Here is a 14,282-nt window from a genome sequence, read left to right on the forward strand (position 1 = left end):
TGTTTACTAGACAAGCTCAGAGGACTGCAGTGGACTTAACTGGAGGGGTAGGCAATCTTTATTGGCTGTGGGCACATTTGGCAATTTGAGAAATCATTCTGGGCACCACCACAAAATGGCTACCATGAGCGCCCTGGCAAAAGACAAGTAACCAGCCCCCAAAAGTAAGTACAAGACAGAGGTGGACTCTGAGACCCAACACTCTAAATAATGCCTTTGAACCCACATTTTTCAGCACCAGCAGAACAATATATTTTCATAAAATGGCACAGGCATTGGGAGAGGGTGAGGTGTCACACAACATGATTCATATCACAAGTGGTACCCCAGAGGTGACACTTGTTCAGTGGCACTGAACATGAAAACAGTAAGACCAATGTACTCTTACGTTGGAAATGAGCAGATTTACTAAGTAACATGGCATCCCACCACTAAACAGTTTAAAAAGTTTATCTGCTGCAAATGCTGTTGTATCATCTTGCAGTGCCAGCACACAGGTACATTTTCTAGTGTTCTGATATTACTATTAGTATACTTCTCCCCATTTAGCATTTATATGCTGGCAAATCAGATTTTAGGATTAGGCACTAAATTCCTTTGAAAGCCCTTGAGACTTGCATCCCAGTCTTCAAAGCACTGCCTTGTTCAAGCCTCTTTAATATGAACATAGTTTGTGTAGGCTGAACAGTTTTTAAGGCTTGTAGCTTTGGATTTGTAAGTATCTGGTTTATAAACTGTCAACCCTGTATGTATTCCACAACAAATTCTGTTAAAATGTTAATGATCTGCATTAAATTGCGGGAAATACAGAAATGTACTGTTCCCACTTTTGTTTATATATAAAGTTAAACTTAAGAAATGTACCCAGTTTAACTTACCTTGTTAGAACCAATGTAACATACAGTTAAACTTGACTGACTGACAAATTTAACTTATGCCATTGCAGGACTAGGTTTGCACTATAACACAGCTCCAGAACCTAATTTCAGTGCCAGGGCTCAGCCCTAGAGCACATACAGTACCCATCAGGAAGAGTGTATCTGAGCATTTGTCTAAACTGTTGGTCTAGGACAGGGGTAGACAACCTAGGCTTGTTCCACAGCACCTCCTGTATTTATTTTATTTATTAAATAAATAGTATTTAATAAATAAAATAGTAATCATATTTATTTTAGAAATTAAATACTGCCCTATCGCAGTGATCTATGTAATAATAACCAATTCACATTTTTAATGCTGGTGAGTGCACTTTATACATTTCTCTCCCTCCAAGTGTTACTATTACAGGGCAGACTTGAAAGTAGAGACAATTGTAAAATTCCTGTGGTTTAAAAAAATAACTTCAATAAAGTCTTAATTCCAGGCCAGGTATTATAAATAGAAAAGGTCTAGAATAGAATAGAATAGAATAGAATAGAATAGAATAGAATAGAATAGAATAGAATAGAATAGACATGTCTGTCAGAGGCAGTGGCAAACGTACTTGGAAAGAACAAACTATTATTATCATCTCCTTCTACGGAATGGCAGATAAAGCTTAAGAATCACAGGCTAAAAGCAAAGAATACCATAAAATTGTATATTGCAATTATACTGAATTGACTCTATGAATTATTCAGAGCAATGAGAAATTCCTCTCTCTATAGTCTGATAAATGGTACAAATGATGACCATAAGGGGAATTATTTCTTATTTAAAAGACTGTTTTTGACAAAGGCTGAGGACAAATGACTCCACAGAAGTAATAACATTTTTGTTCCCATGTCACCTATACCATTTCACCACCTCAAAATACTTTATTCATATAGATTAACTCCATTTACATGGATGTAAATGGATTCTCCTCAAAGGAATATGTATATATTTGTGGTTTTGGGAGCCATGGAAGGTCCCATAATTTTGTCCTTGAGTTGTTAGAACAATTATTTAGTTCTCCACCCATTTCCCCAGTATATTGGATTTTAGTTCAGAGCATTTGTGCTAACTTTACAGTTCATTACTAAGGAACTGACAGATTTTATCAGTATCTTTTAACTCCAAATAAATATTTCAGAGGTACATCAGTTGGGTTTATATATTATAGAGCAAACATTAGACAAGGGAATAGATAGAATACTACCTATTTTTAGTGGAACTGACATGCATATGCCATAATAATCTTTTAACAACAAATTATTTTGATTTTAACTACCTGGTTCATTACTCATATTCTCCACCTGTGTCCAGCCTATGTAGTGCTGCTACGCACAGAACTGGGCTTTGGGCAGTATGTCATGCAAGGCTCTAGCTGGGGTTTGCTGCTCCTTGGAAAACTTTACTGTATTGTTAAATTACTGTTCATATTCCACTCAGGATTGATTTGGTTTTTCAATATCTTCCCCATCCTCCATGTAGTCTGTGTGAAGAACTGTGTTCTCTGGAGAATCCAAACATGACATCTTAAAAAGAAAACCCAGCAAACCCCACAGGTTTTTCTTAAACTGTTTTCAAGCCCTTGCATTTTCCAGGGTGTTTTCCATACCATTACTAACTCAAGAAAAAGAGTAGTTCCTACTATGCTGGTGCCCAGGAGGCAACACTCAACATACTCCTTCAGCTCATGCTAAACACAAATGTGTGTTCAGTATCATTCTGGAGAGAAATTGTTAACTAAGCTGCCATATCTTACTTGCCATTGAGTAAATAGCAGAAGCTATTAGCATCATTACACTTGAAGCCAGTGGTGTAGATGTGCAGATAACTTTAGTGAATAATTTTGTTAATCCATTAGTTACCACTTGTATTTGCACTGCATTTGACTAGGAGTGATGTGTTGATAGGTTGCTTGTATGAGACTTTGTATTCAAAAACACTGAAAAAAATGTTGAGTTTTCTGTATTGTAAAAATGCTCTTCTGGGGTATTTTAGCCTAATTGGATCACAACTAGGAGCTAGACACCCTACATTTTATTCCCAATTCTGCAGTGCACCTGCTATGTCTCACTAGTACAGCTTGTTGAACTTTTTGTGTGTGTGCAAAACACCTTTGATTTTGAATGATAGTCTGTACAGATGTTTTCTAGCCAAACTTTGACAGTTTAATTGTTATCTGCTCTTAATGCTGTATATCAGTTTTCTTGTCTGAAGAGTGGAAATAATAACACCTACCTCATATGAAAGGGGTTAAAATAATTCAGTTTGCTATATTATAGAAATTCCTTTCAATATATAGGGCTCAAGCAATACTTGATTGGTAATGCCTGTCCTTTTATGCCTATTGGGACAACATCTCCTTACTCTTCCACTGGTTGAAGTGGAATGAGAGAGAGATGTGGTTAATTTTTTTTTTTAAGTATACTGTAACTCCGGGGTGGGGAACGTGTGGCCCTCCAAATGTTATTCTGCTGCAACTCGCATCAGCCCTCGCTGACATAGCCGGTGGCGAGGGAGTTGCAGTCCAACAACATCCAGAGGGCCATACGTTCCCAGTCCCTGCTATAATTAGTATCAAGTTTTTACCCAGTGATCACTTTTTGAAGGTGTAACCAGCCACTTCGTAATAGCATTTTTCTACTTGATTTGGGCTGCCACAAAGAGGCAGTATTGTGCAAAAGACACTCAGCTGAGCTGAATTCCACCTAGTATCAAGGTTATTGATAAGTGATTGTTTTTCTAGAATTTGACATAACTGTCTGGATTTAATATAAAAACTATTGCAAGACAGCTCCAAGAGCATCTTGTTTAGCTTAAAAGATATAGCCTTAAAAGACCAAAAAAGACCATCCACAGTGCCAAAATAAGTGGGTTTAAGAGTATCTTTAAAAGTCAGTTTGTTAAGTCTATGCAAACATTTTAATGAAGAGCAATAAGACTATCAAAACAAAGCAATTTGGAGCAATCCTTGTAATTAATGTTTATTCATGTATTTTAATGTGCTTTGTTATTGTGTTATGGTTTGCAGGAATTCTAAGATGTACAAAAAGTTGTTAAAGCAACTTGGTTCAGAGATTACTTGTGCTGGGCATGGCTTTGCCTTAACTATTTTACTTTGTATTTTCCTTTTTGCAATTAAAAATATTTTTAAAAGTAGTGGATCTCTTTAATTTTCCCACTCAAGACAAATCAATGCGTTATATCTCAGAAATAGAAATAATGAGAAAGAAAGGCTTTTGAATGGAGTAAAACAATAACAAACTTCATGTGTTACAGAACTTACTGACATTTGGGGAATCAGGATTAAAATCCAAAGTTTTGCAAGTAGACTTCTGCTCATGCAGTGGGGATTTCTCGTCTTCTCGTCTCCTCCTCCCTTCCCATACATGCCAAATCTGCTCTAGAGGGTCCTCCAACCCTCTGGAGCAGATTGGGGTGTGGGGGGGGGACTGCAGGAGTGGGGACAGGGAATTCAATCTGCTAGCAGTATTGGTTCTGGTGGCAGAAGGACACCAGTGGATACAATCCTCACTTTGAATAAAAATTAGTATGCAGAATTTGATAGCAAGTAAGCAACCACATCTGGAATGGTGTCTTGTTCTGATTCTAAAATTTTATGTACTAAATCCAATATATTTCATCATGGCTATATATGAAAAGTTTCCATTACAGTATTTTTCGGCAGGGGTGGGGAGAGACAACAAAAGCTCTAGGTTGCAATTACTAAAGAAAAATGACACCATATATACACATGCTTGTTGTTTTGCAATGCTAATTTATTTATTTACAATATTTATATATACCACTCCATATCCAGAACAGATTTTGAAGCGGTGAACACAAAAGATAAAACAGTAAAAAAATAAAAAGATTAAAATACCACATTAAAATTATACTTGTTTAAAGAACACAATGCCAATACAAACCATAACTGGTCAATTAAGGAATGCATCCTGGAACAGTGCTGTTTTGAGGAGGCACCAGAAACAACACAGTATTGGTGCCTGCCTGACCTCCAGGGGCAGGGAATTCCGAAGAAAGGGGACTACCACGCTAAAGACTCTTCTGGTGGACTCCAATTGGGCCATAGGTCCATGTGGAACTACCAGGAGCAAGCGCTCCAATGACCTCAGTGACTGGGCAGGTTGGTAAGGGAGAAGGCGCTCTCTCGGGTATCCTGGCCCCAAGTTGTTTAGGGCTTTGTACACTAGTACTAAAACCTGAACCCTGGCCCAGTAGCAACTAGGCAGCCAGTGCAGTTCCCTCAGCAAAGGAGTTACATGATGGAAAGGGGCAGCTCCCGACAATAGCCGAGCTGCTGCGTTCTGCACTAGCCCCAACTTCCGGAACATCCTTAAGGGCAGCCTCGTGTTGAGTGCATTGCAGTAATCCAGTCTTGAGGTTACTAGTGCCTGTACCACTGTGGCCAAGCTATCCCTGTCCAGGAGAGGCCATAGTTGGCGAACCAGCCAAAGCTGGTAAAAAGCACTCCGAGCTGCCATGGCCACTTCAGCTTCCAGCAACAATGACAGATCTAAGAGTACCCCCAAACTACAGACCTGATCTTTCAGAGGGAGTACAACCCCATCCAGAACAGGCAATGAGCCTATTTCCTGGACTTGGGAACCACTCACCCACAGGGCTTCTGTCTTGCCAGGATTCAGCTTCAGTTTATTGGCCCTCATCCAGCCCATTATTGAGTTCAGGCACTGGTCCAGTACTTGCATAGCCTCGCCTGATTCAGATGTCACAGGGAGATAGAGTTGCATGTCATCAGCATACTGATGGCACTTGGCTCCAAATCTCCTAATGACCGCTCCCAGCGGCTTCATATAGATGTTAAACAATATTGGGGACAAGATGGTACCCTGCAGAACCTCATAGCTTAATTGCCAAGAGGCCGAGGAATGGTCACCCAATGTTATTCTCTGAAATAGGCCCTGCAGGTAGGACCGGAACCACTGTAACACAGTGCCTCTTATACCCATTGCACAGAATCGAGCTAGGAGGATACCACGGTCAATGGTATCGAAAACCGATGAGAGATCGAGCGGAATTAACAGGGTTGCACTCCCCTGTTCCTCTCTTGATAAAGGTTGTCCATCAGGGCAACCAAGGCTGAGTCAGTCCTGTAACCAGGATAAAACCCAGATTGAAATGGGTCTAGATAATCAGTGCCCTCCAAGAGTGCCTGCAGTTGTTCCACCACTACCCTCTCCAGAACCTTCCCTAAAAAGGGGGTATTTCCAACTGGGTGGTAGTTATCTAATACCATTGGGTCCAGAGTGGGCTTCTTCAGGAGTGGTTGCACTACTGCTTCCTTAAGAACAACAGGGACCACCCCTTCTGAAGGGAAGCATTCACCATACCCTGGACCCAGCCGGTCATACCCTCTCAGCTAGCTTTTATTAGCCAGGAAGGGCAAGGATCGACAGGGCACGTGGTTGGTCGCATTGCTGCAAGCACCTTGTCCATGTCATCGGGCTGCAGCGACTGAAACTAATCACACAAAATTGGGCAGATGGTGGCGTCGGACACCTCAACTGGAACTGCGCTAACAGCAGCATCAAGTTCATTGCAGAGATAAGCGATTTTATCCTCAAAGTGCGATGCAAAAAGGTCACAGTGGGTCCTTGAGGGGACCAGGGCCTCATTCACTGGGTAGAGTGTTAACAGCCCCCGGAACACCCAAAAGAGCTCCACTGGATGCCTACTTGAGGACGCAATGGAGGCCGCAAAGTAAGCCCTCTTTACTGCCTGCACTGCCACACAATAGGCCCGATTATGTGCTCTAGACCATGCTTGGTCATCTTTGCTTCAAGACTTGTGCCATTCACGCTCTAGCCAATGTCCAGCCTGTTTCATTGCCTGTAGCTCCCCAGGAGCAGAATGAGGTCCACAGCACCAGAGAGGGCACTCAGGTGCAATTGAGTCGATGGCCCTCCACATCTCACTGTTCCACAGTGAGGCTAGGGCCTCGGCTGGATCACCAGCTTTCTCCACTGGGAAATCCCCAAGAGCATTCAGAAATCCATCAGATTCCATCAGTCTCTAGGGGTGGACCATCCGAATGGGTCCGCCCACTCCTGCAGGAGGAAAGTAACGCTGTGAGTTCAAATCTCACCAGGAAATGGTCTGACCATGAGAATGGGGTTACTTGGACACCACTACCACCACCACCACCCTGATTTTCAGATTCCTCATCTCACAGCTTGGAGAAAAATCAAATCAAGGGTATACCCAGCTTTATGTGTTGGGCTGATGACAAACTGGGTAGCTCCATGATTGTCATGGAGGCCATGAAGTCCCGAGCTGGAACTCCATAGGGATGTTGGAGAATTCCACCATGGATCTCAGTGAGGCCGAATGCCAGTGCGTTCGGCACCCCGAAATCCGTGGCAGAACCAAGCCCCCCGCCCCACCACCCTGCGAAAGGTGCACGAAATGGAGCACTTACCTGGTACCGTTGGCGCTGCTTTGCGAATGGCGGTCACATCTGCGGCCACCATTCACTTCTTCATTATTGCCGTGATACGCTACGTAAATATTTACGTAGCCTATCACGGCAAAAAAGGGAACGCAAATGGCGGCTGCCATAGCCGCTGGCATTTGTGTTCCTGGTTGTTTTGCCATGATAGGCTACGTAAATATATATGTAGCCTATCACGGCAAAAGACAGGGATGCAAATGGCAGCGGCTACGGCGGCCGCCACTTGCGTCCCTGCGCAGCCCAGCAGGGGCCAGATGTCTGGCTGCGGGCGGCTCCGCGGAGTCACCACAGAGTGGAGCCAGCCGGGGAGAATTTTGGGGAGAGGGACGGAGCACCTCCCCCCGACTGCGGATGTCCCTGGACGAAACCAGGTAAGTGTTTCGTACATCCCTAGAACTCCAGAGACAGCTCCAGAACTACCATCCTGGATTCCTCCAGCATCACTCTCGAGACCACCTCTGCCAGCTTGGTCAGGGAAGCTGCTGGGCTGGGCAACAGGGTGGGCAGTACACCAGCAGCATCTCCAATCTGTCACTATGGCCCAACACCAGGTGCAGCCCCTCAAGGCCTGCTCCAAGGTGGAGTGGTTTCCTGGTGATAGAGATGGAGGTTCCATGAACCACGGTGACTCCCCCACTCTCGGTGGCCAGCCTCTGTTGGTGCTGCACTGAGTACTCAGATGGGCAGAGCTGAGTCAGGTCAACCCCAACCAGGTCACCCCCCCCCCCAGGGCTCAGTAATACACACTAGATCAGCCTTCTCATCCATGATTAGGTTGTGGATGAGTGCAGTCTTATTGCGGACTGACCTGGCATTAAATAGCAGCACCAGAAGACAGGAGGGCACAGTGGATGAGCTACCAGGTACATGAGAGCTAGAGGAGGGAGGTAGAAGTGGAACAGTGTATAAACATCTGTGACCCATTCTATTGTGACTTCCCCTCCTTCTACCATATCTCCTTCTGATCCAAGTCACTGGGATAGAGGCACCATCTCCATGGATCCCTGTATTTTCTAAGCACATCCTTGCCACAGTAGAGCTTCCCATATACTCTCAATACCCATTCACGACTCAGACATACTCATAACCATTCAAAACTCACATACTTCATCCAGTCAATCACCCACAGCCAACCTAACACAGTCACAGATAATAGTTAGTAGAAATAACCAGCCACTGGTCACATAAAGGACATCAGGCTTGCCAACCCACCAGTAAACTTTTTCCCAGTCATTCAGATCTACTTCGGCAGGCTCATGCACACTCCATCTCTCACCTGGAGTATTACAGTCACTTCTCCCCACTGTCTCTCACCCAGAGGGAGACCAGCTTCTAGCCACCACAGGCTCTCATCTTGGGCAGAGGAAGCATTTGTGACACAAAAACTCCCTAACCCCTGTCTCTCACTCGGGGTCTTAGTTTCTAGTAAGCATATTTACTAGAAACTAAACCCCATTAAACAAATTGGGGCGGAGTAGATCCACTGGAAATCAATGTAGAAATCAACAGAAAATAAATTAGTCATGACTAATGGAATCAAAGCTCCATTAATTTCAATGAGACTTCTCTAAGTTTGCCTAAATCTGGATCCAACCCAATGGGATTTATTTCCAAGTACACATGAATAGGATTTCTGAACAAGTCTTTAATATGAATGCCACTTTCACTGTTTCCTGCCCACACAATTTTTTGTTACCATCTCTTGTAAAATAGATTACATTTTAAAATGGGGACAGTTTCAAGAAACACCATGTTGGCTATTGAAGAAGTTAAGGTGGTACATTTCAGTTTTTCATTCTATAGCATTACGCACAAATCCCAGCTATGCCTAGTGCACATTTATTTGCATGAGTCTGTGCACTTGAAATTGCATTTATTTGCATGAGTTGGAAGTATAGAAAAAGTATTATAGAAATATTGTATTTAATAAAGCAAAATAACTGCAATCAAAAGGCATCTCTGTTAAGAAATATGCATTAGTCTTACGTTGGATAAGTAATGCTTTATTTAAAAAATTACACTCTTTTAATAGTTCTCCTCTGCAAATTGTACTCTTCAACTGATGAGATACACCAGTGGCACTGACAAAATGTTATTTATTTTTTCTTAACAAGGCAAGGGTGTGGAAAGTAGAGACAAAAGACATGTACAGTCAAAAGTTCAGTTGGTCCCATGTTGCAGTTTGAAGAGGTAGAAAATACATGCCACTGAAGTTCAGTTGGTCAGACTTTCAGTACACTTTTCTGAAATATAATTATAGATGACATCCATGGAAGAACGTACAGGATCTGTTGGTATTAGAGCCCTGAGGCTTGCCTGTTTCTGCAGTCCTGCTGGATTAAGATGGTTTCTGGAACACTTTAGTGGGAGCTTCCTATTGAACTTCCTGGCACTTTCCCAGTTGATCTATGGCACATGAGGACAATAAATGGGGCTCATGCAGCTCCTGGCTGCCCTGTGTGGCATGTGGAACATCACCCACTTCTCCGTGTGGCCTAGCTGAGATCACTGTTAAAGCCTCTTCCCCACTCCACCCCTCCCCTCAGCAATCCAGACCCAAGATTGTTAACAGCAAGGATCTTGCCTACAGAGAGATCAGTGTGTGTGTGTGTGTACGCACGCACGCGTGTTAAAGCCACTCTCCCCGCAGCAATCCTGATTAGGTTTCACTGCAGGAGGGAGGCTTTAACCTAGAAAGTGAGCGAGTGAGAATGAATGGGTGGGAGTGCATGTCTTGGCCCCACTAACCACTATCCTGCCCACTCATACAGCTGGGTCCCTGAAGGGTTCTGGGGTGAAGGGACAATGTGCCCCCCCACCACAAAAAGTTTGCCTGCCACTTAATATACAGAATGAGTAGTTCTAGTAAACTGGCATTATTGCTCCTGTATGGCCTCCTCCCAGGCCTTGTTGCCAAGCTATGCTATGCCAACCTTGCTTGCTATGCAATTATAGACTCTGAAGCACATGTGCAGAAGACGTGGCTTAAATCCAACCAAAATGGCGCATCCATTCTGGGGCAGAGACAGCCAGTTCTCTGGCAAAGACAGCAGCAGAGAAATGGCTGTGAGAGCTGGAATGATCTAGTGAAAGCACTGATCTAGTGCTTTCCAGTAAAGCCATTTGGATAGGAAGGAGACTTCAACCTGCTGTGATACTTTACTCACACCTGACCTGGATGCTGCTATAACTAATTAGAACTAGTAGCATAAATGTAGGATAAATTTAAGTTGGTTTTGCCTAAAGCAGGGATGAAAAACCATTTTTCTGACAAAGACTATGTTCCCTTGAGATTAATCCGTCAGGCCACGTACCAGCAGTGGGGAGTGATGAAGCTAAAGGTGGGAAGGGCCAGAGTCAAATGTAGGTGGGGCCTTTTTCCCTCTTCCTCCCAACCCAGGGGGCCACTGGAGGGAGTGACAGGTTGCTCTTGCCAGAAGACTGATCGCTTGCGGAGGGCTTTTCAAATTAGGCTGAGGGTCACACATAGTTCTAGGGTTGCAGGCTGACTACCCCAGGCATAAGGACAGGCAAATTGCCTGGAAGGGTTTGGTGACCCCTTGCCATTAAGGGTCATATTCATCATAACTGATTGATGCTGCAATCCTAACTACGCTTCCTAGGGAGTAGGCTCCACTGAACACAGCACGACTTAAATCTAAGCAAACATGTATAGCATCGCGCTGTAAATCCAGCCATGTTGGATTAGTGTGTGTGACTCCTGCAGCTGTTAATGTCCCATTTGTTGTTCAGTCGTTAAGTCATGTCCGACTCTTCGTGACCCCATGGACTATAGCACGCCAGGCCTTCCTGTCCTCCACTCTTTCCCAGAGTGTGCTCAAATTCATATTCATTGCATCGGTGATGCTATCTAGCCGTCTCATCCTCTGCCGTCCCCTTCTCCTTTTGCCTTCAATCTTTCCCAGCATCACGGTCTTTTCCAGGGAGTTTTCTCTTCGCATTAGGTAGCCAAAATATTTTAGCTTCAGCTTCAGTATCTGTCCTTCCAATGAGCACTCAGGGTTGATTTCCTTTAGGATGGACTGATTTGACCTCCTTGCAGTCCAGGGGACTCGTAAGAGTCTTCTCCAGCACCACAGTTCGAAGGCATCAATTCTTCGGCGCTCAGCCTTCCTTATAGTCCAGCTCTCACAGCCATATGTTGCTACTGGGAAAACCATAGCTCTTTAGATCCTCTTCGCTTTCTGCCATTAGGGTGGTGCTGTCTGCGTATCTGAGGTTGTTGATAATTCTCCCGGCAACCTTAATTCCAACCTGTGAGTCATCCAACCCAGCGTTTCTCATGATGTACTCTGCATATAAATTAAATAAGCAGGGCGACAATATACAGCCTTGTCGTACTCCTTTCCCAATTTTAAACCAATCAGTTGTTCCATGTCCGGTTCTTACTGTTGCTTCTTGGCCCTCGTACAGGTTTCTCATCTGGTGATGTCCATGTGTAGAGTCCCCTCTTGTGCTGTTGGAAAAGAATGTTTGCTATGATCAGCGTGTTCTCTTGGCAAAACTCTATTAGCTTTTGTCCTGCTTCATTTTGTACACCAAGGCCACGCTTGCCTGTTATCCCGGTTATTTCTGGACTTCCTACTTTAGCATTCCAATCCCCTATGATGAAGAGGACATCTTTTTTTGGTGTTAGTTCTAGAAGGTGTTGTAGGTCTTCACAGAACCAATCAACCTCAGTTTCTTTGGCCTCAGTGGTTGGGGCATAGACTTGAATTACTGTGATGTTGAATGGTTTGGGGAAAGCCTATATGCCATCAGCATTGAAGAAGGCTATTTCTCTATTAAAGAAATCATGATTAGAAATATTAAGTAGTCAGCCAATACTAAAATATTTAACTTATAAGCAAGGCATTCAAGCACACGATTGCCAACCAACTATAGGCATTTTGGATAAAATCCGTTTTGTAGACCCTTAACAAATTGTGTTCAGAACAGTCAACACTTTAGTCACTGACTGGGTTTGCATGACACGACAACCCATTGTGGGCGACAAGCCACGGTAGGTTTTTGCATCATGCAAACTTGGACTGATTGCCACAGGGTGGCTTGTGCATGGATAACAAGCCACCCCAACAATCCATGGGGTTGTTTAACCCACGATGGGTTGGGGTGTTCTCCGAACCTGGTACTGCCAACCCATTGTGAATTGTGGGCATTGGGCAGTGAGCACTCTTCACAATTACATTAGAGCTGCTTCAAGCACCCCTTGCCAGCCCTACTGTGCCCAAACAGCACTTTGGAGGGGCTGTCACTGGCTCCCCACTGTTTTTTTTTTTTTTTTAATTGTCCCAACATTTGTACATAATGAGGCTGAAATTTATTTTTTTAAATGGCCCCAGGAATTTGTGCAAACGCCCTTGTTTAAAAATATTTATTTATTTATTTTTGGTCAGGTTTTCAGAGTTGCACACTTCTGCAATTCCAGCTATCAAAAATACATAGGCTTGTCTTGTCTGCAGCCTTGTATATTACAGCCATCAAACATACGAGGTAACAGACAATACTAGACTGTATACAGGCTGATTTGACAGCCTTTGACGGTTCACAGCTGGGGAAAGGTGTTCTAGATCACCCCCTTAGCAATGTTGTCCTCAGGGTTTTAAGTACTGCCCTGACCCTTGGGGGTGCTCTGTTTCAAATCCCCACTTGCTCCACTGTGCAGCAATTGTTTTTCAGGGAGATATACACATCACCTCCTTTTTCTCTCCCAATTGCAGTAACTGCAGCTACTTTACAGCTGGCAAAGTAGACATGGTTACTGTGATTGGGGGAGAAAAGGGGGTGGTGTGTCTATCTCTATGAAAGAGTTGCTGCTGCCTTGGGGAGGGATAGACTGGAAGGAGGGCACCCCCAAGGGTTGGGGCAACCCTTTAAACCATGGGGATCCACTAGGTAAGTGGGTGATCGTGAGCCCTTTTCCGCCTTGACAGGAAGTGTGCAACTCCAAAAAACTGACAAAAAATACATTTTAAAACAAATGGGACATTTGTGCACATTCCCCGAGCAAAAAAATGGTTAAAAAATTATTTCAGCCCCGTTTTCTACAAATGTCAGGAAAAGGTCCGAATGCGACTGAGCTCACAATTGGAGCAGGGACTTGGTGGCAGACAAGTTCGGCCAAGTCCCCTGGGATACTGGGCAGAGCTGGCTGGAGGACTGAGGGGAAAAGAGAGGGAGAACTACCCACAGTAAGCCCGATCATCTGTCTGGGTCGCCGTGGGTTGTTTTGATGACAACCCACACTGCATGGCTTATTTGCCAGTGGGAGTCGTCATGTTGTACAAACTCACCCACAGCAGTGGATTATCTGTATCTGGAATTTTTACAGGGGAATGTGATCCTGTTGGTTCCTCCTAAAGCCCAGTTTGAATGTTATGCTAAACCAAATCTGGAAGCAAAGTAAAAAACTAAAAGCAAAGAAATGCATAGTTGTTGTGAACTGCCCAGAGAGCTTTGGCTATTGGGTGGTATGGAGATGTAATAAATAAATAAATGATATTTTTCAGACTTTTAATATAGGATTACTGTTTTTCTACTTGCTTTCCCATTTATATCAAACTAGATTCATCAGTCCCCTTCATGGATCACTGCCTTGTTGTGGCGAAGGGGCTTGCGTAACTCAGTGAAGCCGTAAGCTATGCCGTGCAGGGCCACCCAAGACGGAACTCAGGGCCAAGCTCATGGCAGAGAGTTCTGACAAAATGTGGTCCACTGGAGAAGGAAATGGCAACCCACTCCAGTATTCTTGCCAAGAAAACCCCATGGAACGTATCACAAGGCTAAAAGATATGACGCCGGAAGATGAGCCCCTCAGGTCGGAAGGTGTCCAATATGCTACTGGGGAAGAGCAGAGGGT

The sequence above is a fragment of the Heloderma suspectum genome, chromosome 3 (genome assembly GCF_057233095.1).
Source record: "Heloderma suspectum isolate Gila_16-S chromosome 3, 16-S_ref, whole genome shotgun sequence".
Taxonomy (NCBI): Eukaryota; Metazoa; Chordata; class Lepidosauria; order Squamata; family Helodermatidae; genus Heloderma; species Heloderma suspectum.